This window comes from Neofelis nebulosa, chromosome 2, assembly GCF_028018385.1.
Source record: "Neofelis nebulosa isolate mNeoNeb1 chromosome 2, mNeoNeb1.pri, whole genome shotgun sequence".
In the NCBI taxonomy this organism is placed as follows: Eukaryota; Metazoa; Chordata; class Mammalia; order Carnivora; family Felidae; genus Neofelis; species Neofelis nebulosa.
Window position 1 is genome coordinate 95,732,607 of NC_080783.1, and position 7,615 is coordinate 95,740,221.

Genomic DNA, 7,615 nt, shown 5'->3' on the forward strand with positions numbered 1-7,615 from the left:
TTACTGGCTAAAGACAATCATATGGCCGCACATAACTTCTAGTGGAACAGATGAATAAAATCTGAGCATTTGCTTAGAAGGAGAGGGAGCCAAAAGATTCGCAGACTGCTTTCTAATGACCACATGAGACTGCCACTAAAAACAACACACAGAAAGAGAATAGCATGCACAGGGTGTGATACCATCAGAGCCATGAATTGAGGAAACCCCTGGCTGCTTGGTTGGTAGTGGCAGGAGTAATTGGAGATAGAGTGATGTAATGGTTGACAATGGCCAAAGCTGCTTTTGGTCCTGACCCACATTTAGTTGTTGGATTATGTTCTGGTCACTATGAAATGTGTTAACAGGGCTGTTCCCCCATCTCTATGAGATTCCCAAGATCCTTGTTCCCACATCCACCTGTAAGCTCCTAAAGCCTTCCCCTATGGGATCTAGTCACATTACCAAGTCACCACCAACAGAGGGTATCCTGGCAATTAAATGTAATTGCAAAGTAATTTGCAACTTATATTGCCCAAACATTATGAAGGGGACACATAGACCAAAATAAGGCATCTTAAAGTTTCTTTATATGTGTTATTTTCCATAGAAAGCTCCATGCCCCCAATTCTTATCTAGTCCTGGCCTTTGGATTTTTAGTTTTTCTTCTCCTTTCCCTTTACTCTGAGTTGTGCATTACAAATCCCAAAGGTCTGATTTAGCAGAAAGAGTAGGACCAGCCTGAGCAGCCCCAGCAGACTTCTCTGTGGTGGTGGGAGGAGGAAAGTCTAAAGATATGAGTAGGTTAATAATCTGACCCACTGTATGCTAATGACTAACCCCCATAACTTCCTGAGGGTCCTGAGGGACATTCAATTCTTTGTAATCAACAGAGTCCAAACTTAGATAGGGACTTTCATACCAAGAGTGGATGATTTCTAAGGTAAAAACTGTGTGTGTGGAGCTTAAATATTCTGACAACATTAGCAAGGAAAATGGTAAATTTTCATCATTGCTCAACTGCTTATCTTTTATTTATTTATTTTCCCTAAGTACTGGTGCTTATTGTTTGCTAAGTAGGGAGTACAGGTTTAAAATTGATAAGATATGGGAATGCAAGCTGGTGCAGCCACTCTGGAAAACAGTATGGAGATTCCTCAAAAAATTAAAAATAGAACTACCCTACGACCCAGCAATTGCACTACTAGGTATTTATCCAAGGGATCGAGGGGTATGCTGTTTTGAAGGGACACATGCACCCTTATGTTTATAGCAGCACTATCAACAATAGCCAAAGTATGGAAACAGCCCAAATGGCCATTGATGGATGAATGGCTAAAGAAGATGTGGTGTATATATATATATATATATATATATATATATATATATACACACACATACATATATATGTATATATATGTGTGTATATATATATGTATGTATACACATACACACACACACACAATGGAGTATTACTCGGCAGTCAAAAAGAATGAAATCTTACCATTTGCAACTACGTGGATGGAACTGGAGGGTATTAAGCTAAGTGAAATTAGAGAAAGACAAAAATCATATGACTTCACTCATATGAGGACTTTAAGAGACAAAACAGATGAACATAAGGGAAGGGAAACAAAAATAATATAAAAACAGGGAGGGGGACAAAACAGAAGAGACTCATAAATATGGAGAACAAACAGAGGGTTACTGGAGGGGGTGAGGGAGGAGGGATGGGCTAAATGGGTAAGGGACATTAAGGAATCTACTCCTGAAATCATTGTTGCACTATATGCTAACTAATTTGGATGTAAATTTAAATAAAATTTAAAATAAAATAAAATTGATAAGATAATTTCTTTAAAGTAAGTTATTTGGGTATTTTTTGGGGGTAATTTACTTAAAATTTTTTTTAGTGAAGTATAGTTGACAGACAATGTTACATTACTTTCAGGTGTACAACATGGTGACTTGATAAGTCTGTACATTATGCTGTGCTCACCACAAGTGTGGCTTCCATCTGTCACCATACAACACTGTTAAAATACTATTGACTATATTCCATATATTAGCCCTGTAACTTACTCATTCCATAACTGGAAGCCTGCATCTCTCTCCCCTTCATCTGTTATGCCCCTCTCCCCATCCCTCCCCTCTGGCAACCATCAATGTGTTCTCAGTGTTTATGGATCTGTTTCTGCTTTTTGTTGTTTGTTTTGTTTTTAGATTCCATATATAAGTGAAATTATATGATATCTGTCTTTCTCTGATTTATTTCACTTAGCATAATACCCTCCAGGTGTGGGAGGCCAGACCCCGGTGCCTGGCTGAGACCGGGTCAAGCAACGGCTCCCCTGTTGACTCAGCCAACCTGGTGGTTCCCCCTCCCATTCCACCACTTGCAAAGGCATACGAAAGCCTTGTCAAGGCTGAGAAATCTAATTCCTGAAGCCTGTGGTCTGTGGGTGTTGGCAGTAATGTTACCCCCCTTTCTACCCTGGGTCAAAGAGAAACAAACATGGGAACTGTGTTTTGCTAGCAATCTATCAACAAGGTCTTGTTGTGACCCGTTTAGAAAGTTCACAAGGTACACAGAACTAAATGTTTTGATTGGCAGTGATCATGTGAAACCTGTTTATTCTTAGAATGGCCTGACCCATAAGAGTCTTGATATAAAAGATTGTGTACAGCAACAATAAAGCTGTCACTTGGACCATCAGCCCAGGGGACCCTCCTGTTCCCAAACTGACTTCTCTTCTCTTTTTTTTCTTACATTCCCCTACCCTCAGGACCCTGATCTCGGTGTTGCACCGGTCGCAACATCCAGGTCCATCCATGTTGTCGCAAATGGCAAGATCTCATTATTTTTTATGGCTGAATAGTATTCCACTATATGTATATATCACCTCTCCCTTATCCATTCATCTATTGATGGACACTTACATGGCTTCCATATCTTGGATGTTGTAAATAATGCTGCAATAAACATAGGGGTGCACATATCTTTTTGAATTAGTGTTTTTGTCTTCTCTGGATAAATACCCAACAGTGGGATTACTGGATCATATGGTAATTCTATTTTTAATTTTTTGAGGAAACTTTCCTCAGTAGCTGCACCAGTTTACATTCCTACCAACAGTGCATGAGGGTTCCTTTTTATCCATATCCTCTCCAACACTTGTTATTTCTTGTCTTTTTTATTTTAGTCATTACGACAGATAATCTCACTGTCATTATGACAGGTATCTCATTGTGGTTTTGACTTGCATTTCCTGATGATGAGTGATGTTGAACATATTTTCATGTGTCTGTTGGCCATCTGTATGTCTTCTTTGGAAACATGTGTATTAAGGTCCTCTGCCTGCTTTTTAATTGGATTATTGTTTTCCCAGTGATGAGTTGCATAAGTTCTTTGTATATTTTGGATACTAACTCCTTATCAGATATATCATTTGCAAATTTCTTCTCCCATTCAATCGGTTGTCTTTTCATTTTGTTGATAGCTTCTTTTACTGTGCAAAAGCATTTTATTTTGATGTAGTTCCAATAGTTTGTTTTTGCCTTTGTTTCCTTTGCCTCAGGAGACATATCTAGAAAAATGTTGCTATAGCTGATATCAGAGAATTTTCTGACTGTGCTCTCCTAGCATTTTCATGGTTTCAGTTCTCGCATTTATTCTTTAATCCATTTTAAGTTTATTTTTGTGTATGGTGTAAGAAAGTGGTCCAGTTTCAACGTTTTTTTAAATTTTTATTTATTTTTGGGACAGAGAGAGACAGAGCATGAACGGGGGAGGGGCAGAGAGAGAGGGAGACACAGAATCGGAAACAGGCTCCAGGCTCCGAGCCATCAGCCCAGAGCCTGACGCGGGGCTCGAACTCACGGACCGCGAGATCGTGACCTGGCTGAAGTCGGACGCTCAACCGACTGCGCCACCCAGGCGCCCCGAAAGTGGTCCAGTTTCATTCTTTTGCATGTTGCTGTCGGTTTTCTCAGTACTCTTTATTGAAGAGACTATCTTTTCCTCATTGTATATTCTTGCCTCCTTTGTCAAAGATTAATTGACCATATAAGCATGCGCTTATTTGTGGACTCTCTATTTTCTTCTATTGATCTATGTGTCTATTTTTGTGTCAGTACCATACTGTTTTCATCACTAAATATTTGTAGTATATCTTGAAACCTGGGATTGCAATACGTCCAGCTTTGTTCTTCTTTCTCAAGATTGCTTTAGCTATGTGGGAGTCTTTTGTGGTTTCACAGAAATTTTAGTATTATTTGTTCCAGTTCAGTGAAAAGTGCTGTTGATGGTTTGGTGGGGATCACATTGAATCTGTAGATTGCTTTCAGTAGTATAGACATTTTAACAATATAGATTCTTCCAGTTCATCAGCATGGAATATTTTTCCATTTTTTTGTGTCATCTGTAATTCATTTTATCAAAATTGTTTCGTTTTTAGAAAACAGATTTCACCTCCTTGGTTAAATTTATTCCTAGGTATTTTATTCTTTTTGGTGCATTTGTAAATGGAACTGTTTTCTTAATTTCTCTTTCTGTTGCTTTGTTATTAGTATATGAAACACAGCTGATTTCTGTGTATTAATTTTGTATTTTGCAACTTTGCTGAATTCATTACATCTAACAATTTTTTTTTTGGTAGAGTCTTTAGAGTTTTCTTTAAAAAAATTTTTTTTAATGTTTATTTATTTTTTTGAGACAGAGAGAGACAGAACATGAACAGGGGAGGGTCAGAGAGAGGGAGACACAGAATCTGAAACAGGCTCCAGGCTCTGAGCTGTCAGCACAGAGCCCGACGCGGGGCTCGAACTCATGGACCGTGAGATCATGACCTGAGCCGAAGTTGGCCACTTAACCGACTGAGCCACCCAGGCGCCCCTAGAGTTTTCTATGTATAGTATTATGTCATCTGCACATAGTGACAGGTAACTTCTTTACCAATTTGGATGCCTGTTATTTCTTTTTCTTGTATGATTGCTGTGACTAGGACTTCCAGTACTGTGTGAATAAAAGTGGCAAGAGTGGACATCTTGTCTTGTTCCTGGTCTTAGAGGAAATGCTCAATGTTTCTCACTATTGAGTACAATGTTAGTTCTGGGGTTTTCATATATGGCCTTTATTATGTTGAGATATGTTCCCTCTAAACTCACTTTGTTGAAAGTTTTTTTTTTTTATCATGAATGGATGTTATACTTTGTCAAATGCCTTTTCTGCATCTATTCAGATGATCATATGATTTTTATTATTTGCTTTGTAAGTGTGGTTTATCATGTGATTGATTTGCAAATATTGAACTATCCTTACATCCCTGGAATAAGTCCTACTTGATCGTGGTGAATTATCCTTTTGGTGTATTTTTGAATGTGGTTTGCTAATATTTTGAATGTGGTTTGCAGGTATGTTTACCATGGATAGTGGTCTGTTGTGTTTGTTTTTTTTTTTTTTTTTTGTAATGTCTTTGTCTGGTTTTGGTATCAAGGTATTCAGCCTCATAGAATGTATTTGGAAGATTTCTTCTCCTTTCTGGCTTTTGAAATAGTCTAAAAAGAGGTGCTAATTCTTTAAATGTTTGGTACAATTCACCTGTGAATCCATCTGGTCCTGGACTTTTATTTGTTGGGACATTTTTGTTTTTGTTTTTTTATTACTGATTTGATTTTGTTACTAGTGTTTGTACTGTTCAGGTTTTCTATTTCTTCCTGATTTAGTTTTGGAAGATTGTGTGTTTCTAGGAATTTATCCATTTCTCCTAGGCTGTCCAATTTTTTGGCATGTAATTTTTCATAGTAATCTCTTATAACCCTTTGTGTTTCTCTGGTCTTGGCTATTACTTTTCCTTTTTTGTTTCCAATTTTATTTATTTGAGCTCTCATTCTCTTTTTCTTGATGAATCAATCTAGCTGAAGGTTTATCAATTTTGTTTATCTCTTCAAAAACCAGGTTTCATTGTCTTCATTGGTCTTTTGTATAGTTTTTTTTTTTTTTTTTAGAAACTGCTCCTCTTTTAAAATAAAGCTTAGACATTTCCAAAACATCACTGCACCAGAGTTTTGAGTCTACTCTAGTTGCTTTTCCCCAATATTTGCTTGTGTAACACATTAATTTACCATGAACCATGTGATTTTTTTCCTCCTCACTATTTTCTCCTGTTCACTAAGTGATTGATTGAGCTTGAGCCTGTATTTTGTCCACCTCGTAAGATCGCTTTTGTGAACACTTATAGGGGCAGGCAGTATTTCTATCGGGCTTGAGAAAGAAGGCCACTTTCTCTGGGCCCCATAACGTAGTGGACTTTGGCCCTGCCTGTCCTCTGGCTTCCCTCTCCCTATTGGGTGAGAAGTCTTAGAGGCCATGGACTCATGTAGCCCTTCCTCTAACCATTTAGACCATTGTCTTGGAATTGGAATTCCCAATGGCCCTGAGCCTACTTCCAGGGTCTATGTGGGCTTTGTCTCTGGGTCCATTTTCCCAAAGACAGAATGTGAATACATACCCCTAAGTCCAAAGGATGGCCTAAGGGTGGCTGTTTGTGGGTGTGTAAATGGAGTTTGGACAAGTAGGCTGGGATTTTGAGGCTGATTCTGGCATGGAGAGGGATATAGGAATGGGAAGAGAGGGAGCACATGGGCCTCATGGGCCAGAGACTGGAGCTCTCTGCAATAGCATTTTTGGTCTCAGAACTTTTAGGAGCCCAAGAATTTTAACTTCAAACATGGCCTTTCACATGGTTCTGCAAGTGTGTTTGTTAAGGTGGGTGGATAGAATATATTCTTTTTGACAGTTTCTTAGCTTGGCTTATAACTTATAATAATGTCATAAATATGGTACACAGATCTCCATTTATATCCTGGCCCCAGACCCCATAAATTTTAGAGTCTGGTCTGTGGGGCAGGGCAGGTGGATTAGCACCCAGATATTGGCCTGGAAGAGTAAGGAAGAACCTGTCAATTTAATTCCATAAAGTAACCACTAAAGATACCAATTTGACCGTCTGATTTTACAGATTTACAATGGATTGTTCCCAAATCAAGCTCTCCAAAGCCTCACAGAAAAGCCTGGCCATCCCCTGGTCCCCACTCCCTCAAAAAAAGCCCTCATGCTTCACTTAGCCAACTTGGTTCTCACCTTAGCCCATCAACAACTTGTATGTAAGAAGCTGAGTTGTGATATTGAAAACACTAACACTGGAAATCAATGACATGGTTTCTAGGCACTATAACCTGGTGACCAGGAGCATGAGCTTTGGAGTCAGAGAGACCTAAGCTAGGAGGTCAACTCCTCTGCCCATAACCTGAGTGACCTCAGGAAAGTCTCACCTTCTCTGAGCCTCAGTTTCTTCATCTGTAGTAAATAAGAGTGATCCCTGCCTTGCTGAGGTATTGTAAGGATTTAATGCGAAAGACCTGAAAGAGCCTGGTACACAGCATGCTCAACAAGAGGTAGCTGCTGCCAGTACTGCTCTTCTTACTACTGTTATCATTGATTGTGCAGCCTTAGGCCAGTAAGTTACCTAAACTCATTTTAAAATTAATTAGAAAAAAAATAGTTGGTGCATTCACATAGTTAAAAAATCAGACATGGAAAGATGTACACTGAAAAATCTTTCCACCACCCCTATTT